Source organism: Engystomops pustulosus, chromosome 7 (genome assembly GCF_040894005.1).
Source record: "Engystomops pustulosus chromosome 7, aEngPut4.maternal, whole genome shotgun sequence".
NCBI lineage: Eukaryota > Metazoa > Chordata > Amphibia > Anura > Leptodactylidae > Engystomops > Engystomops pustulosus.
In genome coordinates this window covers 42,182,344-42,208,378 of record NC_092417.1, presented here as the reverse complement: position 1 = coordinate 42,208,378, position 26,035 = coordinate 42,182,344, and the positions used below count along the sequence as shown (strand labels likewise).

At 45.1% G+C, this 26,035-nt stretch overlaps 1 long non-coding RNA gene across 1 annotated transcript; it reads left to right on the top strand.

Annotated features, from left to right (window-relative positions):
- LOC140069066 (uncharacterized) lies at positions 1-22,618 on the top strand. Its single transcript, XR_011848703.1, has 3 exons — positions 1-64; positions 22,271-22,333; positions 22,440-22,618. It is a non-coding gene; the product is annotated as an uncharacterized lncRNA (long non-coding RNA).
- The last annotated feature ends 3,417 nt before the right edge of the window (positions 22,619-26,035 follow it).

Below are 26,035 nucleotides of genomic sequence, written 5' to 3'. Positions count from 1 at the left end.
GAAAAGGACACTGGCATCATTGAAGAACCTTTCATAGACTAAGAAGCAGGATCAGCGAGTGCTGGTAACAGGAATGCTCTGTGTATACTGGTCCCACAGGGAAACAAGATACTAGTGGCAGAGAGTGCCTGCACACATCCCCGGCAGCAGGCAGGAAAGCAGTGTTTATGTGCATGCCGAACAGTCATCTCTCTGTGGCTTGGGGTTTCTGATGAAGAGGAGTGAATATCACTCATGTACTGTACTTAATGGGGGGATTTATACTCTGTAATGTAGTGTTATATTTGTATGTGTCCCGCTACAGAATATGTTGGCGCTATATAATTAAAGACTATTATTATTAATAATAATACAGTAACTTGTAGCAGTAGCACATGTGGTAGCTTTTTTACATGATTCATGACTTTGGCTACCAGTGTCAGCCTAGCACAACAATAAAAGTGATAACCAGTGACGTAACTAGAAGCTGATGGGCCCCAGTGCAAAGTCTGTGCCAGGTCCCCGACTATAATGTATGGAGTATAGTACTAGTCTTCTCATATGGGAAAGTGACACCATAAGGGCCCCCTAAACCTCTTGGGCCCAGGTGCGATCGCAACCTCTGCACACCCTAAAGTTACGCCCCTGGTGATAACAACCACTCGTGACACTCGTGTAAGGAGAGTGATCCTTCTTTTTTAGAACAACACCTTTGTGTGAGGGCTGCTCCATTCAGTTACGCGGGATTGCTGAAAACAGCCAAGAACTGACGTTTTTTCGCTACTTCCATCCCATAGAGATGAACATTGCAGTAGTATTAATATAAGACCAACTTATTGTTAAATTAGGGAAACTTAAGATCCCCATACTTGTAATAGATGAAAGTTCCAGCAATTGGACCATCAACAATTCGGATACATTCAGTTCATGGTAAAACCCCTTTAATGAGTTACTAAATCATTGAAGCAAACTTTTATATTTCAGAAATTAATAGTGCAGATGAAAATAGTAAACTTGCATTAAGAAAAACAACCTTTCTGTACTTTTTTTCTTCTTCTGTTTCCTGTAGCGAGCATATGAAAACATTAGGAGACCTGTCCACTCCAGAAGAATAAGGAAGCTTTAACTTTTTTGCATACCTAGAGAATTTTTTTTCATAATAATTCAGCTCATCGAAGTGATTGGACTATCTTGTGACTTACTATAAACAGTTAAAGGGTTGTTTCCATTTCAGCAAATGAATGTTATTATTTGTATAATGAAACATTAAACAATGTTCCAATATACTTTCTGTATCAGTTCTTCACAGTTTTTTTTTTACCAAATCTCTGCTTGCTGTCATTCTATAGGAAGCTTCATGGTTTACTTCCTGTGGACAGAAATCGGACCATGGTCACACAGGTGCACTGCTCATTATATTACACGGCTCTGATTACTCTCTGATACTTACCTGTGTGACCATGGTCAGATTTCTGTCCACTGGAAGTAAACCATGAAGCTTCCTATAGAAAGACAGCAAGCAGAGATCTAGAAAACTGTGAAGAATTGATATGGAATTGTATAACTTTTTATTATACAAACAATAACTATAATTTGACAAAATGGGAAACTGGTTTAAGCAATTACAGAATTTATAAGGTTCCTTGATCTTTCAGGCGTCAGTGGAGAACAGGGCAGTAAGCTGATTTACACGAAATGAACTTAAAGAGAGTCTACCACCTCCAATATCACTACATAAATACATAAAACATTGTCTATAAAATTTCTGTTGATATATTAATTGTTTCCAACTCATCTGTCATTTTAGAGACAATGCTGTTGTCTCTGCTAGTGATCCTTCTTGCACCTGTAGAGAAGAATGCAGGTACACCAGCGAACACTACAGAACCAAGAGGCTCATTTGTACAAAATTAAAAAGAAAATTTAGCTAAAATCTCAAATTGCTTGCAAATGAGAAAATTATGTCGGAAACGTTTAGTGCCCTATATGCTGTTTTAGTGATTTGGGAGCTAATTAGTGAATTTTACGTTTTCTAAATTATGTAAATCTGAATTATAGAAAGGCAAAATGTATATTACCTGGATATCTCATTTATGTGGTTTAATTAAAATGAAGACTTTAACACTTTTCAGAAATAACTATGTCGCAGACTAAATGAGCTTATATTTCCGCTAAAATGTATCTTTTAATGATATACCAATGTTACTGAGCCTTCTTCACAAATCAAAATTCAATAAAACACTTTGGAAACCTGTAATGTACAATGGGACAGAGAGTCATGCTGTTGTTTGAGAATGGACAATGATGGAAAAGAAACGGACAAACACAGACAAGTGAGCCCTAAAACTAGATCCACTGGTCTTTACCTACTTGCCTATTCTACCCTAGACAGTAGGTGACAACTGTCGATGCTCCCTTCCTGCAATATAGTGAAAATACAGAGACAAAAAGGCACACCATCGTCATGTTCTAACCACAATTGTTCATTAGTCTCTATGATTCTTGATTTTTACTTTTATTGAAAAAGAACTAAATACAGCACATTTTACACAAGTACAGTGAATTCCTCTGGTAGGTCCCGGATATGGACTATCAGGGTCCTACAAAAGGTCAATCCAATTTGGTGGTGCCTGGAGCAACCATTTGACACTAGAGGCTAGATGATATAAAAAGGTTCACAAACTTTGTCATTGTATTGATGATAATACATTGATACACACACACATCTATTATGGATGGTAGGTGGACCTCCAGCATAAGGTATCTTATTCCCATTCTACATTAGCATAATACTAGGAAAATTTTCCCATGGGTCCGTTCACCTGAACTAAAATCATCAGAAGTCCTATTAGTTTGGCCAACCAGACCCACAGGCTCTTGAAGTGAAGCCTTGGTCTTGGATATTTGCTATCACATGTAGTTGGCAGGATTTTTCTTTATGGTTTATAATTCCGATGGTAACTTTGTTCGTGCATAATGTGGATGTAGTAGAAGATCTAAATTGTGACTGCACCAGCTGTCCAAAGCCAGCCTTATGTCATCAGGATTTGCCATATACTGTAGGAGAACATTATTCACTTCTAATGAAAAGTCAAGTTAACTTAAATTGTGTGCACACAGGCTTACAGGAACCTGCCCTTATTGCCCTTCCTGCTAACAACATTAAATGTATTGTGCGCTCTGATGAGTAACTTAGGATATGTTAAGACACTGCATTAGCTGCCCAGTGGACTGTGGATGGGTAAAGATCTATTCTGAACCTAAGGTTTCTGCCTGAAGAGTTTTCCCTCTGTCTGTTTGACCTTTGAAAGAGTGTCAGCAATAGGATCACTGAAAACCACAAAAAGGCAGTCAGATGTTCATTCCCACTAAATGACATTGTAATTATTCTGCTCATAAATCTCATTAGAAATCTATCATGCTGCTAACTCGCGTTGATCATTCTGCTGCCAAGATATCCTTTTGTCATTTTTCTATTAATTAATAGAAATAGATTGGGCCTCAGAATGCGACCAAAAAAAAACCCAGAAAAGTTACAAGGATTAATAGAAAAAAAATTGTTGGGAAAAATTTCACACATTTTTGAATTCCATAATTGGGAATTGATGTAAAAATTCAAATTCCATATGAAGTCTATGTCATGTCTTAGTTATCTGCAGTATATCCAGCAGTAACTCTGCAGCAATTTGTGAAATGATTTTCCATATGGACCTTACTAGCTGACTGCAGAAATCCTTTATATTTCAGTGATCCGATGCAACCTGCATCCTCGTGACCCATTTCACAGGCTGTACCCCAATGTCCCATCCTACTCAAGCAGCCGGTACTCCAAAGATCCCTCACACAGTCTGCACCCCAATGTCGCACCACCCGCATTCTCAGACGGTCGGAAACCCTAGGTTCTTCTTTTCATATAGCCAGCACTCCCTATTCCCCCTCATACAGTCAGCACTCCCTATTCTCCCTCCTCCACATACAGCCAGCACTCCCTATTCTCCCTCCTCCACATACAGCCAGCACTCCCTATTCCCCCTCCTCCTCATACAGCCAGCACTCCCTATTCTCCCTCCTCCACATACAGCCAGCACTCCCTATTCTCCCTCCTCCACATACAGCCAGCACTCCCTATTCTCCCTCCTCCTCATACAGCCAGCACTCCCTATTCTCCCTCCTCCACATACAGCCAGCACTCCCTATTCTCCCTCCTCCACATACAGCCAGCACTCCCTATTCTCCCTCCTCCTCATACAGCCAGCACTCCCTATTCTCCCTCCTCCTCATACAGCCAGCACTCCCTATTCTCCCTCCTCCACATACAGCCAGCACTCCATATTCTTCCTCCTCCTCATACAGCCAGCACTCCCTATTCTCCCTCCTCCACATACAGCCAGCACTCCCTATTCTCCCTCCTCCACATACAGCCAGCACTCCCTATTCTCCCTCCTCCTCATACAGCCAGCACTCTCTATTCTCCCTCCTCCACATACAGCCAGCACTCCCTATTCTCCCTCCTCCTCATACAGCCAGCACTCCCTATTCTCCCTCCTCCACATACAGCCAGCACTCCCTATTCCCCCTCCTCCTCATACAGCCAGCACTCTCTATTCTCCCTCCTCCACATACAGCCAGCACTCCCTATTCTCCCTCCTCCACATACAGCCAGCACTCCCTATTCTCCCTCCTCCTCATACAGCCAGCACTCCCTATTCTCCCTCCTCCACATACAGCCAGCACTCCCTATTCTCCCTCCTCCACATACAGCCAGCGCTCCCTATTCTCCCTCCTCCTCATACAGCCAGCACTCCCTATTCGCCCTCCTCCTCATACAGCCAGCACTCCCTATTCTCCCTCCTCCACATACAGCCAGCACTCCCTATTCCCCCTCCTCCACATACAGCCAGCACTCCCTATCCCTGCTCCTCCTCAGACAGCCAGCACTCCCTATCACTCCTCCTCCTCAGAAAGCCAGCATTCCCTATAACACCCACATTTAACATCATCACAGGTCCTGCAGTCCCACTATAAATGACCTTAACAAATATATGGGGTTTCCTTCCTGGCAGTAGGACACACTATGATGTCACTACAGGTCCAGGAAAAAAATAACTTCTTATTACACACAAGTGTCACTGTGTTGGGGCATAATAGCAATTAAACTGTGCCCCAAAAAATGGTGCACTCCACCGGAGGGGCAGTCCAGGGGGCACCAGAATCATGAAGAATGTGCAGTACAATTCATGAATCTGTCACACACTGCAGTTTGCATAAGGTGGATAAATGTGGGCCAATGTGTAATAATAGGACATAACTTTCAATAGGGGTGTTAAGGAGGAATATCCCAACAAGCACCCAAGTTGGCTGAGGTTATAGTGACATAACCTTGATGGCCATACATCTGTTCCATCTGAACTTGTAGTAAAAACATAACTCCCAGCTAATGAGTTCCACCAATGGACATATATGTTCCATTATGACAAACAGTTACAGATATTGGGGCACATTTACTAAGGGCCATGCACCCGTTTTCTGCTTGCACAAGTGAAAATTGCTTGCACAAGTACGGTATTTAAGTGTCTGTACCACAATTTTGCTGCACGCAACCGTTTTGTGGCACAGCTTCACCTGGCACCATGCGACACAAATTAGATGGCGTTCTTGTACACAGTTGGACCAAACACCACATTTATCATGTAGTGTCCGACAGAAGTGTGTCACACTCTGTATATTAAAGGTGCCCAAAAAGGTGCTCTTTTTTAATGTATTTACAAGCTGGTTCATCCTATCTCTTTACTGTATAATGTGAAATATTTAATAAAGTATATATTTATATGTTAAAAAAAATAAATTAAAATAAAGGTGCACAAAAAAAAGTGGTGCACTCTGTCAGGGCAGAGTAGGGAGCGCCAGATTCATGAAGATTGGGCGCCAGAAATCCTGAATCTTGTGCACCTTGCACTATACACAGGTAAACTGCACATAGTACAGTTTGCCCTCTTCTTAGTAAATGTGCCCCATTTTTCTGTAGGGGGATCCTGATCCTGTAGTCTCCATTTTTGGGGGATTAGGAGTATGGTTAAAATAATCATTTTGTTATCAAATGGGGGGGATAAACTCAACCATAGTCAAATTAGTAGAGGACTCAGTACAAGGCAATATTGTGTAAACTTATCTAACCTACATCCCTCCAGAATGGTTGAATTTTTGGACAACCCCATGTTGTCCAAATGTTCAATAGACACACCTAAACTATGGGGCAGATTTACTTACCCGGTCCTGTCGCGATCCAGCGGCGCGTTCTCAGTGGAGGATTCAGGAGGATTCAGATTCACTAAGGTAGTGCGCCCGATGTCCACTAGGTGTCGCTGCTGCGCTGAATTCCGTCGGAGTTCACTGAAGCTCACCAAGCTACACTGGGTGCATGTAAGCGCGTGTCAAGCAACACTTTTAAAAAAAAAAAAAAATAGTGTTTTTTCCGAATCCGTCAGGTTTTCTTACGGCCACGCCCCCTGATTTCCGTTGCGTGCATGCCGGCGCCGATGCACCACAATCTGAGCGCGTGCGCCAAAAACCCGGGGCAATTCAGGGTAAATCGGCACAAATCAGAAATATTCGGGTAACGCAACGGAAAAACGCAAATCGGGCCCTAAATTATCCCCTATGGGTTTGAGGAGTGGAGATTTATTGAGTGCAATATCGATTAGAAGCCTAAAGTAGTTTACTTGGGCTTTAATAATTTGTGAGAAATAACTCTAAGTGGGAGAAGCTCATGGATAGCCATGATGGTGCCCTCAATGGCGGAGCTTGCCTGATGTCAGGCCTCCACAAACAGAGGCATACTAAGTTGAAGCCCACAAAAAGGAGCTCACTATATGTGGGGAGGGCTATAGAAAAGAAAGCACCAGTGGAGGGATACAGAAAGGAGGTCATTATGCATAAGGGCAACAAATTGGGAGTATTATTAGTTGTTGGATCATATTTTGGGTGTGTTATATGTCAGGATCAAAGGGTGGAATTTTGCAGTGGGAGGGGGAACAGGACAGCAGGTGTGATATAGTATGGGTGGGCTGCAGGAAAGGTGCATAACACAGAGTTGCCACAGAAATCTGGGCACTACAAAGGGTGAGGTGTCTCTGGCATGGAGCATAATACAGGGGGGTCACACCATGGGTTGGGGTTAGGGGCATGGCTCAGTACAGGCAGTCCCCGGGTTACATACAAGATAGGGTCCGGAGGTTTGTTCTTAAGTTGAATTTGTATGTAAGTCGAAACTGTATATTTTATAATTGAAGTTTTAGGCAAATTGGAGTTTCAAAATTTTTGCTGTAATTGGACCTAGGATTATCTATAAAGCTTCATTACAGACACCTTACAGCTGATTTCTGCAATCTAGGACTGTAGTAAAGCATCCAGAGAGCTTCACCAGAGGTCACAGTGGGCAGAGGGGTCCGTCTGTAACTATGGGTCGTCTGTAAGTCGGTGTCCTTAAGTAGGAGACTGCCTGTATATGCAAGTTCTCAGTTACACTCCTCAACCTATGTCTCTCTTTCTGTGTTCTGAAATTCGGGAGGCCTGCTAGAGGTAGTATGGGCAGTATACTACAATAATCATATATAAATAAGGCTGAAAGAGTTATTAGAAGCTGCTTTTGCTCTGGCGATTCCACGTGACCCTGTACATTGTACAAGCTGTAAGAATCCTGCCTCATTCATTCCATTAAGGCAGATATGATCTGTGTTCTGTCTCCAGAATGTATCTGTTCTACAATGACAGGTTTATAGTGTTAACACTTCCCACAACATGTTGGCACACCCACAGTATTGTCACCAAGTCCCTCTACAGTAAATGCCATACAAAATCAGAAAAGCTGCCAGGACAAGAGCTGCCTATGGGCACAAATACACTAAGCAGTATATTATCTAACACAGTGACGGACAGGCTGTAAATGTTACACCAACCCGACCAGGGCTTTCTCCTTGTGACCTAAATGAAAGATTAATTCTCCAATTACTTCTTCAGAGATAAGTAGGTATCCATTAAGATGTGCTTCATGAACTGTGAAGTATGCCGATAGTCTAGTCAAGGCGTTTCACAAAGGGTAAGCGCTCCTGAGCTTATCGCCACCAGCATCTCCACTTTCACTTACTTTCAGTCATACGGGCCTAAGTTAAGAAACACTTTCGTTCCTACAGTTTGTACATGTCTCATTTTAATCATTTACATTACAGGCGGCCCCCTACTTAAGAACACCCGACTTACAGATGACCCCTAGTTACAAAAGGACCTCTGGATTTTGGTAATTTACTGTACTTTAGCCTTAGGCTACAATAAACAGCTAAAACAGTTATCAAATGTGTTTACAATTACTGTATATACTCGAGTATAAGCTGACCCAAGAAAAAGCCAAGGCCCCTAATTTTACCACAAAAACCTGGTAAAACCTATATTTTTTTTACTCGAGTATAAGCCAAGTTTGGGTTTTCAGAACATTTTTTGTGCTGAAAAACTTGAGTATATATGGTAAGTTTTATTGTTAAAATATACAGTTCCGACTTACATACAAATTCAACTTAAGAACAAACCTACAGAACCTATCTTGTACCTAACCCCCTGGGTTGTATATGAAATAAAGATTTCTTTCTCATAGGGATTCATTTGTTAGGAGTTAACAGAGAATACAAATGGATTTTTATAAGGTTTCACAAAGGGAACTTAATATAACAAAAGTTTACTCAAGATACAGAAAAGAGTAAACCACCTCAACCACGTCATAGGATGGTAGAATGGGGTTTCCTTCATTGCTCCCCAACATCATACTACAAAACAACTCAACTAGAGATGAGCGAACACTAAAATGCTCGGGTACTCGTTATTCGAGCCGAACTTTTCCCGATGCTCGAGTGCTCGTCTCGAATAACGAACCCCATTGAAGTCAATGGGAGACTCGAGCATTTTTCAAGGGGACCAAGGCTCTGCACAGGGAAGCTTGGCCAAACACCTGGGAACCTCAGAAAAGGATGGAAACACCACGGAAATGGACAGGAAACAGCAGGGGCAGCATGCATGGATGCCTCTGAGGCTGCTTAAACGCACCATTATGCCAAAATTATGGGCAACAGCATGGCCATGACAGAGTGACAGAATGAAGCTAGATAGTATCTAAAACATGCAATAATTGACCCTGACACTATAGGGGACGGCATGCAGAGGCAGCGGCAGCAGGCTAGAGAGTGTCATGGCGACATACCCTAAATGGACTCAGGCTTCAAACCAATGGGTGGCAGAGAGGAACCAAAGGAGGTGAGCAAGAAGTGCTCAAATAATATCGGTACATGATAAAAGTTTGCCAGTATATTTTGTGGATTACACAGCAGGGTGGCGACAAAGTTAACATGGAAGCCATGAAAACAACCCAAAATTCTGCCTGACACAGCTCGTTTGATAAGGGGACCATGTATGGAGGCAGTGAACTAGTAGTAGATTAAAGGTGCTGCAGTTAAAACTATGTTAGTTGGATCTTGGCATGGAGCTGGCGCTCCGCTGCCAGACGAGCTTTCGCCAATCCAAGCCCCTGTCTCTAGGCTACTCCCCAAACAGCACTTTTGTATAAGATCAAGTGTAGTAGCGTTCTTATAAGTTTAGGATATGCCGGGTGAGGGGAATGTAAACAGATGCGCAAGAAGCGCATGATGCGCATGGAGCTGGCGCTCCGCTGCCAGGCGAGCTTTCGCCAATCCAAGCCCCTGTCTCTAGGCTACTCCCCAAACAGCACTTTTGTATAAGATCAAGTGTAGTAGCGTTCTTATAAGTTTAGGATATGGCGGGTGAGGGGAATGTAAACAGATGCGCAAGAAGCGCTGAAATAATATCCCTAAATGGTAAAAGTTTGCAAGTATATTTTGTGGATTACACAGCAGGGTGGCGACAAAGTTAACAACTTTGATGTGGAATGCCCTGTAATAGCTCTTGGGCGGTGTGCCTTTTATCGCCTAGGCTCAGCAGTTTCAGCACCGCCTGCTGTCGCTTAGCGACGGCACTGCTGCTGTGCCTAGAGCTACCGACTGATGGCGCCATGCCCACGGATGGTAATTCGGAGGAGGAGGAGGTGGAGGAGGGGTGGGAGGAGGTATAGTAGGCCTTTGAGACCTGGACCGAGGTAGGCCCCGCAATTCTCTGCGTCGGCAGTATATGACCAGCCCCAGGGTCAGACTCGGTCCCAGCCTGCACCAAGTTAAGTGTAGTAGCGTTCTTATAAGTTTGGGATATGGCGGGTTAGGGGAATGTAAACAGATGCGCAAGAAGCGCATGATGCGCATGGAGCTGGCGTTCCGCTGCCAGGCGAGCTTTCGCCAATCCAAGCCCCTGTCTCTAGGCTACTCCCCAAACAGCACTTCTAAGAACCTTTTGTATAAGATCAAGTGTAGTAGCGTTCTTATAAGTTTAGGATATGCCGGGTGAGGGGAATGTAAACAGATGCGCAAGAAGCGCTGAAATAATATCCCTAAATGGTAAAAGTTTGCCAGTATATTTTGTGGATAACACAGCAGGGTGGCGACAAAGTTAACAACTTTGATGTGGAATCCATGAAAACAACCCAAATTTCTGCCTGACACACCTCGTTTGATAAAGGGACGATGTATGGAGGCAGCTATATGGACGACTTTTGGAGGTAGCAATGGAGACAACGTGTGGAGGCTGCTATGGAGACAATTTAATTTGGATAGTGCCTGTATGTGGCAGTCCCAAACATTTTTCAAACCAGAGGAGCAGGTAGGTGGCCCTCCAGTAAAATGGAATAGATTGAGTGCCTGTATGTGGCAGTCCCAAAAATTCTTCAAACCAGAGGAGCAGGTAGGTGGCCCTCCAGTAAAATGGAATAGATTGAGTGCCTGTATGTGGCAGTCCCAAAAATTGTTCAAACCAGAGGAGCAGGTAGGTGGCCCTCCAGTAAAATGGAATAGATTGAGTGCCTGTATGTGGCAGTCCCAAAAATTGTTCAAACCAGAGGAGCAGGTAGGTGGCCCTCCAGTAAAATGGAATAGATTGAGTGCCTGTATGTGGCAGTCCCAAAAATTCTTCAAACCAGAGGAGCAGGTAGGTGGCCCTCCAGTAAAATGGAATAGATTGAGTGCCTGTATGTGGCAGTCCCAAAAATTCTTCAAACCAGAGGAGCAGGTAGGTGGCCCTCCAGTAAAATGGAATAGATTGAGTGCCTGTATGTGGCAGTCCCAAAAATTGTTCAAACCAGAGGACCGGGTAGGTGGCCCTCCAGAAAAATGGAATAGATTGAGTGCCTGTATGTGGCACTCACAAAAATTGTTTCAAACAGAGGACCGGGTAGGTGGCCCTCCAGAAAAATTAAATGCATGAAGTATAGCAAGAGCCAGTGGGCCCTGTCAAAAAATAGCCATTTTCCTCTGCTTTACTGTACAAAGAGGAGGAGAAGGAGGAAAATGAGGAGGAGGAGGAGGAGTGGATCAATTATTCAGGTTGAGCTTCCTTCACCTGGTGGAGATTGGAAATTCTGAGAAATCCAGCCTTTATTCATTTTAATAAGCGTCAGCCTGTCAGCGCTGTCAGTCGACAGGCGTGTACGCTTATCGGTGATGATGCCACCAGCTGCACTGAAAACCCGCTCGGACAAGACGCTAGCGGCAGGGCAGGCAAGAACCTCCAAGGCGTACAGCGCCAGTTCGTGCCACATGTCCAGCTTTGAAACCCAGTAGTTGTAGGGAGCTGTGTGATCATTTAGGACGATGGTATGGTCAGCTACGTACTCCCTCACCATCTTTCTGTAAAGATCAGCCCTACTCTGCCGAGACTGGGGACAGGTGACAGTGTCTTGCTGGGGTGACATAAAGCTGGCAAAAGCCTTGTAAAGCGTACCCTTGCCAGTGCTGGACAAGCTGCCTGCTCGCCTACTCTCCCTCGCTACTTGTCCCGCAGAACTACGCACTCTGCCGCTAGCGCTGTCAGAAGGGAAATACTGTTTCAGCTTGTGCACCAGGGCCTGCTGGTATTCATGCATTCTCACACTCCTTTCCTCTGCAGGGATGAGAGTGGCAAGATTTTGCTTGTACCGTGGGTCCAGGAGAGTGAACACCCAGTAATCGGTGCTGGAATAAATTCTTTGAACGCGAGGGTCACGGGATAGGCAGCCTAGCATGAAATCTGCCATATGCGCCAGAGTACCAACGCGTAAGAATTCACTCCCCTCACTGGCCTGACTGTCCATTTCCTCCTCCTCCAACTCCTCCAACTCCTCTTCTTCTGCCCATACACGCTGAACAGTGAAGGACTCAACAATGGTCCCCTCTTGTGTCTCGCCAACATTCTCCTCCTCTTCCTCCTCATCCTCCTCCACCTCCACCTCCTCCGATATGCGCTGAGAAACAGACCTCAGGGTGCTTTGGCTATCAACAAGGGAATATTCTTCCCCCGTCTCTTGTGACGAGCGCAAAGCTTCCGACTTCATGCTGACCAGAGAGTTTTTCAACAGGCCAAGCAGCGGGATGGTGAGGCTGATGATGGCGGCATCGCCACTGACCATCTGTGTTGACTCCTCAAAGTTACTCAGCACCTGACAGATATCAGACATCCACGTCCACTCCTCATTGTAGACTTGAGGAAGCTGACTGACCTGACTACCAGTTCTGGTGGAAGTTGACATCTGGCAGTCTACAATCGCTCTGCGCTGCTGGTAAACTCTGGATAACATGGTCAGTGTTGAATTCCACCTCGTGGGCACGTCGCACAACAGTCGGTGAGCGGGCAGTTGGAGGCGGCGCTGCGCTGCCCTGAGAGTGGCAGCATCTGGGCTGGACTTCCTGAAATGCGCACAGATGCGGCGCACCTTCGTGAGCAAATCAGACAGATTGGGGTATGTCTTGAGGAAACGCTGCACTATCAGATTTAACACATGGGCCAGGCATGGCACATGTGTCAGTCTGCCGAGTTGCAGAGCCGCCACCAGGTTACGGCCGTTGTCACACACAACCATTCCCGGCTTGAGGTTCAGCGGTGCCAGCCACAGATCAGTCTGCGCCGTGATGCCCTGTAATAGCTCTTGGGCGGTGTGCCTTTTGTCGCCTAGGCTCAGCAGTTTGAGCACCGCCTGCTGTCGCTTAGCGACGGCACTGCTGCTGTGCCTAGAGCTACCGACTGATGGCGCCGTGCCCACGGATGGTAGTTCGGAGGAGGAGGTGGAGGAGGGGTGGGAGGAGGAGGAGGCATAGTAGGCCTGAAACACCTGGACCGAGGTAGGCCCCGCAATCCTCGGCGTCGGCAGTATATGAGCAGCCCCAGGGTCAGACTCGGTCCCAGCCTCCACCAAGTTAACCCAATGTGCCGTCAGCGATATATAGTGGCCCTGCCCGGCAGCACTCGTCCACGTGTCCGTGGTCAGGTGGACCTTGTCAGAAATGGCGTTGGTCAGGGCACGGATGATGTTGTCTGACACGTGCTGGTGCAGGGCTGGGACGGCACATCGGGAAAAGTAGTGGCGGCTGGGGACCGAATACCGAGGGGCGGCCGCCGCCATGAGGTTGCGAAAGGCCTCGGTCTCTACTAGCCTATAGGGCAGCATCTCCAGGCTAAGCAATCTGGAGATGTGCACATTAAGGGCTTGGGCGTGCGGGTGGGTTGCACTATATTTGCGTTTCCGCTCCAGCGTCTGGGGTATGGAGAGCTGAACGCTGGTGGATGCTGTGGAGGATCGTGGAGGCGACGATGGGGTTTTTGTGGCAGGGTCCTGGGCAGGGGGCTGACTAGCAGCTGACACAGGGGAAGGAGCAGTGGTGTGCACGGCCGGAGGTGAACGGGCTTGTTGCCACTGAGTGGGGTGCTTAGCATTCATATGCCTGCGCATACTGGTGGTAGTTAAGCTAGTAGTGGTGGAACCCCTGCTGAGCCTGGTTTGGCAAATGTTGCACACCACAGTCCGTCGGTCATCCGGTGTTTCCTTAAAGAACCTCCACACTTCTGAAGATCTAGCCCTCGCCGCAAGAGCCCTCACCACGGGAGCTTCACTAGTTGACAGTGGCGCTGATGCACCAGCTCTGGCCCTGCCTCTCCGTCTGGCCCCACCACTGCCTCTTCCAACCTGTTCAGGTCGAGGACTCTCCTCCGTCTCAGAAGCACTGTGTTCACCCGGCCTCTCAACCCAGCTTGGGTCTGTCACCTCATCATCCTCCGATCCCTCAGTCTGCTCCCCCCTCGGACTTCCTGCCCTGACAACAACTTCCCCACTGTCTGACAACCGTGTCTCCTCATCGTCGGACACCTCTTTACACACTTCCACTACGTCAAGAAGGTCATCATCACCCACAGACTGTGACTGGTGGAAAACCTGGGCATCGGAAAATTGCTCAGCAGCAACCGGACAAGTGGTTTGTGACTGTGGGAAGGGTCCAGAAAACAGTTCCTCAGAGTATGCCGGTTCAAATGGCAAATTTTCCTGGGAGGGGGCAGACTGGGGGGGAGGAGGCTGAGGTGCAGGAGCTGGAGGAGTGGGGATTTCGGTGACATGGGTGGACTGCGTGGAAGACTGACTGGTGGTGGACAAATTGCTCGAAGCATTGTCAGCAATCCACGACATCACCTGTTCGCACTGTTCTGGCCTCAACAGTGCTCTACCACGAGTCCCAGTAACTTCAGACATGAACCTAGGGAGTGTAGCTCTGCGGCGTTCCCCTGCTCCCTCATCAGCAGGTGGTGTCTCACCCCGCCCAGGACCACGGCCTCTGACCCCTGCAGTAGTTGGACGCCCACGTCCCCGCCCTCGTCCTCTACCCCTAGCCCTGGGGTTAAACATTTTTAAAATGAGAGTTATAACTTTTTTTTTTTTTTTACTTTTTTTTGTTTTTTTTTGTGTTTTTTTGTGTTTTTTGTTTTTTTTTGTGTTTTTTGTTTTTTTTTGAGTTTTTAGAACCAAACAATCCTATCCTATTGCTATGGCTATTTTCTAGCCAAGTATCAAAGGAAGCACACTACTATGCCAGATGAGATGACACTGAGTTAGTGCCTAATAGAAATCCAACCCCTACTGAATTTTCCCACTTCAGCCTTTGCTATGGATATGTGCGCCACTAAGCGCAGAACACAGCGGTCGCAAGTCTCACTACAAATTGCTCAGAATTGGCAAGTACATGCACTGCAGAAACTACAGCCACCAGCAGATCAACCAGAAATCAAATATATAGAACGCTACTGTAGGCTTCAAGAAGCTATTTGTATTCTCCTATGGCTATTTTCTAGCCAAGTATCAAAGGAAGCACACTACTATGCCAGATGAGATGACACTGAGTTAGTGCCTAATAGAAATCCAACCCCTACTGAATTTTCCCACTTCAGCCTTTTCTATGGATATGTGCGCCACTAAGCGCAGAACACAGCGGTCGCAAGTCTCACTACAAATTGCTCAGAATTGGCAAGTACATGCACTGCAGAAACTAAAGCCACCAGCAGATCAACCAGAAATCAAATATATAGAACGCTACTGTAGGCTTCAAGAAGCTGTTTGTATTCTCCTATGGCTATTTTCTAGCCAAGTATCAAAGGAAGCACACTACTATGCCAGATGAGATGACACTGAGTTAGTGCCTAATAGAAATCCAACCCCTACTGAATTTTCCCACTTCAGCCTTTGCTATGGATATGTGCGCCACTAAGCGCAGAACACAGCGGTCGCAAGTCTCACTACAAATTGCTCAGAATTGGCAAGTACATGCACTGCAGAAACTAAAGCCACCAGCAGATCAACCAGAAATCAAATATATAGAACGCTACTGTAGGCTTCAAGAAGCTGTTTGTATTCTCCTATGGCTATTTTCTAGCCAAGTATCAAAGGAAGCACACTACTATGCCAGATGAGATGACACTGAGTTAGTGCCTAATAGAAATCCAACCCCTACTGAATTTTCCCACTTCAGCCTTTGCTATGGATATGTGCGCCACTAAGCGCAGAACACAGCGGTCGCAAGTCTCACTACAAATTGCTCAGAATTGGCAAGTACATGCACTGCAGAAACTAAAGCCACCAGCAGATCAACCAGAAATCAAATATATAGAACGCTACTGTAGGCTTCAAGAAGCTGTTTGTATTCTCCTATGGCTATTTTCTAGCCAAGTATCAAAGGAAGCACACTACTATGCCAGATGAGATGACACTGAGTTATTGCCTAATAGAAATCCAACCCCTACTGAATTTTCCCACTTCGGTCTTTGCTATGGATATGTGTGCCACTAAGAGCTAAACACAACGGTAGCAAGTCCCCCTGCTAATTCCTCACAAAATGGTAAAAGATGCAAATTAAAATAAAAAAAGTAGAACGTTATTGTAGCCCTAAGAAGGGCTGTTGGGTTCTTTGAGAATCACTCCTGCCTAACAGTAAGCTAATAGAACACCCTAACGCTTTCCCTGACCAGCAGCAGCTCTCTCCCTAGCGGCATCCAGAGACAGAATGATCCGAGCAGCGCGGCCAGCGGCTAGTCTATCCCAGGGTCACCTGATCTGGCCAGCCAACCACTGCTATCGACGTGTAAGGGTACCACGTCATGCTGGGTGGAGTGCAGAGTCTCCTGGCTTGTGATTGGCTCTGTTTCTGGCCGCCAAAAAGCAAAACGGCGGGAGCTGCCATTTTCTCGAGCGGGCGAAGTATTCGTCCGAGCAACGAGCAGTTTCGAGTACCCTAATGCTCGACCGAGCATCAAGCTCGGACGAGCATGTTCGCTCATCTCTAAACTCAACCAAAAAAAGTTTACTCAACTCTCCCGCTTCCTCCCGACTTGACACAAAGGAAATATCACCACCTTCGCCAATCAGCCATTGGTTGGCTGAGAAGTCATTTGCAAGGACTTCCTGTGGGAGACACCGGGAGGTAGGGACCGGAGCAGTAGGGACCTGGTCAGTCATGTTTATGTTAATGAAGGTATGTGTAACCCCATTTTTAATGTATTGGAAAACCAATTTATGACTCCCATTGTAACAAAGATGTATAGAAATAATAGTTCTATATGTAACCCTGGAGGTTTTCCTATCCTCCATAGAATTCTGTTTCTAGCTGTAAGACAACTGAGTGCAGCAGAAGGCCTCCCCCTCGGCTCCGCTTGCTTGGATACACCCACTCAGGCTTTTGCCAGACAAAAATAGAGAGATCGAGAGGAAATTAAAGGGACCCATACATGTCAGGCTAGTTGGCCAAGCCTGATAATTGAATATGTATGGGGGTCAGATTATGTTTAGGAAAGAAGGACTGTATGTCCAACCTCATACAGAATGAGCATGTACATATTTCTCAGATCCTTTAGCAGTTGCTAAGCATAGCTTAGATAAAATAAGCTATCACATACCAGATGTGGTTAGAAGTTAAATGACCTGGAACCTATATGTGGCTGCACCATCATGACTTTCTGCTGAATCCTTGTGGGAGTCTTAAGATATCACACAATTTTAGAAATCTTTCTAGAACTGCTAAAAGGCCTTGAAAGTGTTCCCATGGGGAGCCAAAAAGCTTTCAGCCATGTCAAATATTGGGGCCACTGCAGGTTTCCACTCTTCTTAGCCTTAGATTCAGAATAGGGACCCAATTACATGACATTGCTATTTTATTAGATTATAATAACTATTTATTATGCCTTGTCCACCAGTTTTTTGGTGGATACTATCGCTGAAATCTCCACCAGGTCAGACCGGGTTGAAATGGCATCTATATATACTATATATATATATATATATACAAGATAGGAGTAGTAGTACAATGCTGTGCCCATATATATATATATATATATATATATATATATATATATATATATATAATATACACTCACCGGCCACTTTATTAGGTTCACCTGTCCAACTGCTCGTTAACACTTAATTTCTAATCAGCCAATCACATGGTGGCAACTCAGTGCATTTAGGCATGTAGACATGGTCAAGACAATCTCCTGCAGTTCAAACCGAGCATCAGTATGGGGAAGAAAGGTGATTTAAGTGCCTTTGAACGTGGCATGGTTGTTGGTGCCAGAAGGGCTGGCCTGAGTATTTCAGAAACTGCTGATCTACTGGGATTTTCACGCACAACCATCTCTAGGGTTTACAGAGAATGGTCCGAAAAAGAAAAAACATCCAGTGAGCGGCAGTTCTGTGGGCGGAAATGCCTTGTTGATGCCAGAGGTCAGAGGAGAATGGGCAGACTGGTTCGAGCTGATAGAAAGGCAACAGTGACTCAAATCGCCACCCGTTACAACCAAGGTAGGCAGAAGAGCATCTCTGAACGCACAGTACATCGAACTTTGAGGCAGATGGACTACAGCAGCAGAAGACCACACCGGGTGCCACTCCTTTCAGCTAAGAACAGGAAACTGAGGCTACAATTTGCACAAGCTCATTGAAATTGGACAGTAGAAGATTAAACGTTGCCTGGTCTGATCAGTCTCGATTTCTGCTGCGACATTCGGATGGTAGGGTCAGAATTTGGCGTCAACAACATGAAAGCATGGATCCATCCTGCCTTGTATCAACGGTTCAGGCTGGTGGTGTCATGGTGTGGGGAATATTTTCTTGGCACTCTTTGGGCCCCTTGGTACCAACGCCACAGCCTACCAGAGTATTGTTGCTGACCATGTCCATCCCTTTATGACCACAATGTACCCAACATCTGATGGCTACTTTCAGCAGGATAATGCGCCATGTCATAAAGCTGGAATCATCTCAGACTGGTTTCTTGAACATGACAATGAGTTCACTGTACTCAAATGGCCCCCACAGTCACCAGATCTCAATCCAATAGAGCATCTTTGGGATGTAGTGGAACGGGAGATTCGCATCATGGATGTGCAGCCGACCAATCTGCGGCAACTGTGTGATGCCATCATGTCAATATGGACCAAAATCTCTGAGGAATGCTTCCAGCACCTTGTTGAATCTATGCAGAATTGAGGCAGTTCTGAAGGCAAAAGTGGGTCCAACCCGTTACTAGCATGGTGTACCTAATAAAGTGGCCGGTGAGTGTATATGTATATACAGTGCCTACAAGTAGTATTCAACCCCCTGCAAATTTAGCAGGTTTGATAAGAAGCAAATAAGTTAGAGCCTTCAAACTTCAAACAAGAGCAGGATTTATTAACAGATGCATAAATCTTACAAACCAAAAAGTTATGTTGCTCAGTTAAATCTTAACAAATTTTAAACATAAAAGTATGGGTCAATTATTATTCAACCCCTCAAACCACCAGAATTCAGTTTGGTTTCCCTAAATTATTAAGAAGTAGTTCAGGCACAAAGAACAATGAGCTTCACATGTTTGGATTAATTATCTGTTTTTCCGGCCTTTTCTGACTATTTAAGACCCTCCCGAAACTTGTAAACAGTACTCATACATGGTCAACATGGGAAAGACAAAGGAGCATTCCAAGGCCATTAGAGACAAGATCGTGGAGGGTCACAAGGCTGGCAAGGGGTACAAAACCCTTTCCAAGGAGTTGGGCCTACCTGTCTCCACTGTTGGGAGCATCATCCGGAAGTGGAACGCTTATGGAACTACTGTTAGCCTTCCACGGCCTGGACAGCCTTTGAAAGTTTCCTCCCGTCCCGAGGCCAGGCTTGTCCGAAGAGTCAAAGCTAACCCAAGGACAACAAGGAAGGAGCACCGGGAAGATCTCATGGCAGTGGGGACATTGGTTTAAGTCAATACCATAAGTAACGTACTCCACCGCAATGGTCTCCGTTCCAGACGAGCACGTAAGGTACCTTTACTTTCAAAGCGTCATGTCAAGGCTCGTTTACAGTTTGCTCATGATCACTTGGAGGACTCCGAGACAGACTGGTTCAAGGTTCTCTGGTCTGATGAGACCAAAATCGAGATCTTTGGTGCCAACCACACACGTGACTTTTGGAGACTGGATGGCACTGCATATGACCCCAAGAATACCATCCCTAGAGTTAAGCATGGTGGTGGCAGCATCATGTTGTGGGGCTGCTTCTCAGCCGAGGGGCCTGGCCATCTGGCCAAGAACCTCCGCTCCTCCATCAAGGATCTTAAGATGCGTCGTCATTTCATCTTCCAACAAGACAACGACCCAAAGCACAAAGCCAAGAAAACCAAGGCCTGGTTCAAGAGGGAAAAAATCAAGGTGTTGCAGTGGCCTAGTCAGTCTCCTGACCTTAACCCAATTGAAAACTTGTGGAAGGAGCTCAAGATTAAAGTCCACATGAGACACCCAAAGAACCTAGATAACTTGGAGAAGATCTGCATGGAGGAGTGGGCCAAGATTACTCCAGAGACCTGTGCCAGCCTGATCAGGTCTTATAAAAGACAATTATTAGCTGTAATTGCAAACAAGGGTTATTCCACAAAATATTAAATCTAGGGGTTGAATAATAATTGACCCACACTTTTATGTTTAAAATTTATAAAAATTTAACTGAGCAACATAACTTTTTGGTGTCTAAGATTTATGCATCTGTCAATAAATCCTGCTCTTGTTTGAAGTTTGAAGGCTCTAACTTATTTGCTTCTTATCAAACCTGCTAAATCTGCAGGGGGTTGAATACTACTTGTAGGCACTGTATATATATATATGTGTGTGTGTAGTAATAGTGTAGACAGAAACAGCAAACAAACAGACACACACATAGACACACAGAAAACACATACCACTTACACGCACACAAGTCCTGAAAGGTAAGTAGTAATACATGTATGTTGGGAGCTGACACATATGTAGAGGGCAGAGCAGGACAGCGCACACAACTCTGTATCCCTTCTAGAGCTGAAAGTTCCTCAGTTGGCTCCTCTCACATTGGGGGTCGTTTTCCCGACGTGTTACCCGAATATTTCCGATTTGCGCCGATTTCCCCTGTATTGCCCCGGGATTTTGGCTCACGCGATCGGATTGTGGCGCATTGGCGCCGGCATGCACGCGACGGAAATCGGGGGGCGTGGCCGAGCGAAAACCCGACGGATTCGGAAAAACCGCCGCATTTAAAAAAAGAAATGTGTCGCTTGGGACACGCTTACCTTCACTCAGCCCGAGCCGGTGAACTCCAGCGCGTTCAGATACTTTTCAGTGCAGCAGCGCCACCTGGTGGGCGGCGGAGGAACTACCTTGATGAATCCCGGCCGGACCTGAATCCAGCGCAGAGAACGCACCGCTGGATCGCGAACGGACCTGGTAAGTAAATCTGCCCCATTGTTTTTTTTTTTGTGAGGTGGCCATTGTGAAGCTGCCGCTTTATTAACTGGTGGAGGGGGACTGCACCTACCTCATACAAATGCATGTTCTCTCCACCTCTTTTCTTTTCCTATTCCATATAGTCCTCATGATTTTCACCCATATCTGTGAACTACCTTCTTCCTGTTTTTGTCTCTGTGTTTCACTTTTGGCGCCAGAAAGGAACGTCACCAAGTTGTTGCCTACCATCTAGGGTACAATTGGCAAGTAGATAAGAACAGCTGCTTGGGTCTACCATTAGAGCTCAATCTCTTTATCTTCCCTTACTATTGTCCTTGCATTACATTATGCTCTACAGTTCTAATAGCAAATCGAGGCTCTGACTCCATGTTACCACTTCCAAAATAAATACAAACACAATGCAGAACAAAGTCTCACATATCAGGATGGAAAGGTCTAAAATTAGATCATTAGTGATAATCATTAGGCCATTACCCAAATAAGATTGAAGAACTAGTCAGTAATATTTTCTAGCTTTGTACGATATTTAAAGCACATCTACCATCAGATATACTGATGATACAGTCCTATAACATACCTATTCATAGCTTTTTCTTCTTTAATACAATGTTTTTATTAAATCATGGAACTAGGCCATTTTCATAGCAAAGACTTTTATAAAACATGTAAATGAGTCAGAGGGGTTCAGGCTTACATCATCTGAGTGCCTCTTGGCTCGAGGGGCTGACAATATATTCACGCCCCCATTATTGTTAGTACAGTCGGGTCCCGCCCTCTGATTATTCAGACTTCAGCCGGGAGTCTGAACTTTCGCAAAGACTCTCCTTGCATGCACCCGGCATCAGCTGTACAAGGAAAGTTTCATCGCGCATGTGCAAGAATTTTAGACTCACAGCTGACATCACCAGCAGTCTGAATGATCACAGAGTGGGACCCGACTATGCGGTAACAATAATGGGGGCGTGAATAAATTATTAGCCCATGGAGCGGATGTCCGGTACACTGAGTTGCTAATTATGCTCGCCCTGGGAGAGGACGGCACAAAGGGGGTCTCCATCTTGTCCCCGCGCTTCGGGCTGCTAACTGTAATTTTCTTTTCTAGGTGATACCAGCGTTTCAAGATTAGCGAAGGACAGCGCCGGGATCTCAATCAATAGGAGCAGGGGTCAGTATCTGTAGAGTTTTTAACTTTTTTAAATGGTAGGTTTCCTATACGGTATTCGTATTACTAAAGTCCATATAGTAACATTGATTATAACTCTCATTTCCAGATTTTCAAGCACTTCCTTCCTTTGCAAGTCAGGAGCTCAGTGGGTGTTCTCTATAAAACTGTAAGGAAACTGTTATTCATCATAATAAACAATAATGACTTTTACATTGATGGTTCTGCTAACTATTCGACAAAAATATCTGAGCTAGAAGATGGTGACAGCTGAAGGTCTCTGGAAATGGTACAATTTAATCCCCGGGAGGCTGGCGGGTGCTTAGATACTCAGGGTGTTAGTGCTGAACGCAAGCTTCCATCCTGGTTACTAAGGCTCCTTTTCTTCATTTTATGCTAAAATAAAACTCTATATAAACTCTAGACAGCTGGCATCTCAGGTTTCATGTTTTAGAAGTGAATAAATTTACTCTAAAGTGATAAAATATAGTCTGAAATAAAACATTCTTTAAGTACAGAAAGTACATTTCCAGTTACTTGTCCTAATGGTGGGATCAGAGGGGTCCGTCTGTAAGTCGGGTGTTCTTAAGTAGGGGACAACCTGTATACATGTATTTCTGTCAGTGTTGGATTGGCCCTGGCTCAAGGCTCTAACCTTATACTTGACCCCATAGATACAGCAAAAGTAGGGATGTAAATTGAGGGAGTTCAAAGGATGCGGTCACAACCGGGCCCAAGAGGTTAAGGGGGCCCATAAGGTGTCACTTTCCCATATGAGAAGACTAGTACTATAAAGCTTACATTATATTTCGGGGGACTGGCACAGACTTTGTACTGGGGCCCATCAGCTTCAAGTTACTCCACTGAGCAGAACACAACCTAATTTGGTGGATTGTCATATCTAACTCCTGGGGGGTAATGAACGGTGGGCTCAAGAACCGCAGCCGACTCTGATTCTTGTAGATTGTGCCTACCAACAACTAATTGTATAATTCACATACAATGTGAATCTAAATGTGGAGTGAAATCCATGTAATACATCAGGATTCTGCTACGGGTTCCAAGAATATTTGCTTGTTGCCCTTTTGAGGGTAATTTTACAGAAAGGGAATCTGCCCCCTGTTGATTTCATGCTTCATGATTGCAGCATATGAGAACAAAACCCCACAGGTCACATATTGACGGTTGATTCAAAACTATGGGAGGGTCAAAAATTTCTGTACTTGGCTATATCTGCCTCCAACCAATCCCATAGTGACACATTCTCCACATTATACTTTCTTCTAATGGTGAGAACAAGCCCTTTGCGGGGGTTCGTTCTTGTGATCGATGGGAGCCCCATCAGTTCAATGCCACTAATATCCAGCAGATAGGGGAAAACAATAATATTTTGTGCAACCCCTTTTACAACGGCTTCATAATTCTCCCATTTAACCTTCCCTGAGCCTTTAAAGGAAACCTACCACGAGGAATCCACCATTAGAAGTAGATGTGATGGTAGATTCCTCCTGCCTGCCTGTGCCCTAATCTGCAATTGAATAATCCTGGAACCTAACTTCTTATAAAATGTAATATGTAAATTGACTGCAGAGGCTATTAGGGCGTGTCATAGCCTGGCTGTCCACTAGGAGCTAAGGCTACTCCACGCCCCAGTAGCCTCTGTAATTAATTTACATATTACTAAAAAAAAAAGTTTTTAACAAGTTAGGTTCCAGGATTATTAAATTACAGATCAGGGCACAGACAGGCAGGAGGAATCTACCATCAGATATGTTTCTTATGGTAGATTCCTCATGGTAGGTTTCCTTTAAAATGGCAGGTTCTTTGCTTTAACCTGCTTTTATTCCTGCGCCCCCTGACATTTACATTCAAACGCGTCTTTTAATAGACGTTTACATCATTTTCAGACGTGTAGTAGTTATTTACAGAGGTTTTTATGGTTTCTATTAGCAGCTTCTCAGGATCCTTCTAGAGCGGCCGTGTGAAAAAATATCTAGCAGGTTACCATCGCTAAAAATAAAGATCCGTAAAGGACGGAGAGATTCTGGCAATTCGGGAAAACGGTTTCTATAGAGAATGAGTGATACATTAATTACAGCAATGGGGCTCAACCTATGTGAAGTCAGTAATATCTGCCAGGGCATAATTACGCCTTATGCAGGGAGAAAACCCCCACAAGATCAGATGACATCTATTCCCGGTAATTACATATCCCTTAAGTGATTTACTGCGCACAAAACATCGAGAATAAAGACGTTATCTTTCTGATTGCAATTTAACTGAGAAACTTGGAGAGAAGAAGTAGAAACCTTAATCCCTTCTTTTTCTGGCTGATTGTTATTATAGTCTGTGCGCTCATCAGTTATTCGGAGAAGTCTATCATGTTTCGACGCTTTTAGGTACACTGCCGCCCCCCCCCCCCCCCTTGAGTCGCAGCTTGTCAAAGCGGAAGATTTTAATCTTTTCTTACAAGTGAAGTTGTCCGAGCCACTTGTCAATTGAGTAACCTTCATTGCCTTCTCTCCAGCGCTGGGGCATATTGTTGTGACATGGTGCCACAACTCAACTGCTTGGCCAAGTTTCATCTTCAATAACGTTTCATTCAGTGACAAGATTATGATTTATGAGGCTCCTGAAACTGTAAAAAAAAAAAATCTATGGCAAACCGAGCTCATACTCCATGGAAGTGGAAAAGACTGTGCCCCCCCCAACCCAACCCTGCACAAGTATTCACAGGGAATTCTTCACATACCTCTACTACAGATCCTCCAAGTGTCCCCATAAGTGGCAGCTATAGTATCCTAATAAGAGGCCCACTTACCTCTATCTGACACTTCACTGGTCCACATGCCACTGCTGGAATTCAGATGGTTCTGCAATATGGCTGTCCAAAATTTGCAAAGAATCAAAAGGACCAGCAGACATAAAAATCCAGTGTAATCCTCGGGCTTCATGTTATAGAGCAGGATGAGCAAAACAAATTGTAAGTGTCCTATTTGCAGGCATCATATTTTAGAGAATGAGGAGCTAAGCAGATTGTACCAGGGGCGTAACTACAGCAGTGTCAGGGGGCCCCGTCATCTGACTAGACACAATAAAGAATGGAGGATATGCACCATTGTATTTATATTGTACTGCACATGTCCAGCATGATATGTATATAACATATACTGTGATGTACACTCACCGGCCACTTTATTAGGAACGCCTATCCAACTGCTCGTTAACACTTAATTTCTAATCAGCCAATCACATGGCGGCAACTCAGTGCATTTAGGCATGTAGACATGGTCAAGACAATCTCCTGCAGTTCAAACCGAGCATCAGTATGGGGAAGAAAGGTGATTTGAGTGCCTTTGAACGTGGCATGGTTGTTGGTGCCAGAAGGGCTGGCCTGAGTATTTCAGAAACTGCTCATCTACTGGGATTTTCACGCACAACCATCTCTAGGGTTTACAGAGAATGGTCCGAAAAAGAAAAAACATCCAGTGAGCGGCAGTTCTGTGGGCGGAAATGCCTTGTTGATGCCAGAGGCCAGAGGAGAATGGGCAGACTGGTTCGAGCTGATAGAAAGGCAACAGTGACTCAAATCGCCACCCGTTGCAACCAAGGTAGGCATCAGAGCATCTCTGAAAGCACAGTATGTCGAACTTTGAGGCAGATGGGCTGCAGCAGCAGAAGACCACACCGGGTGCCACTCCTTTC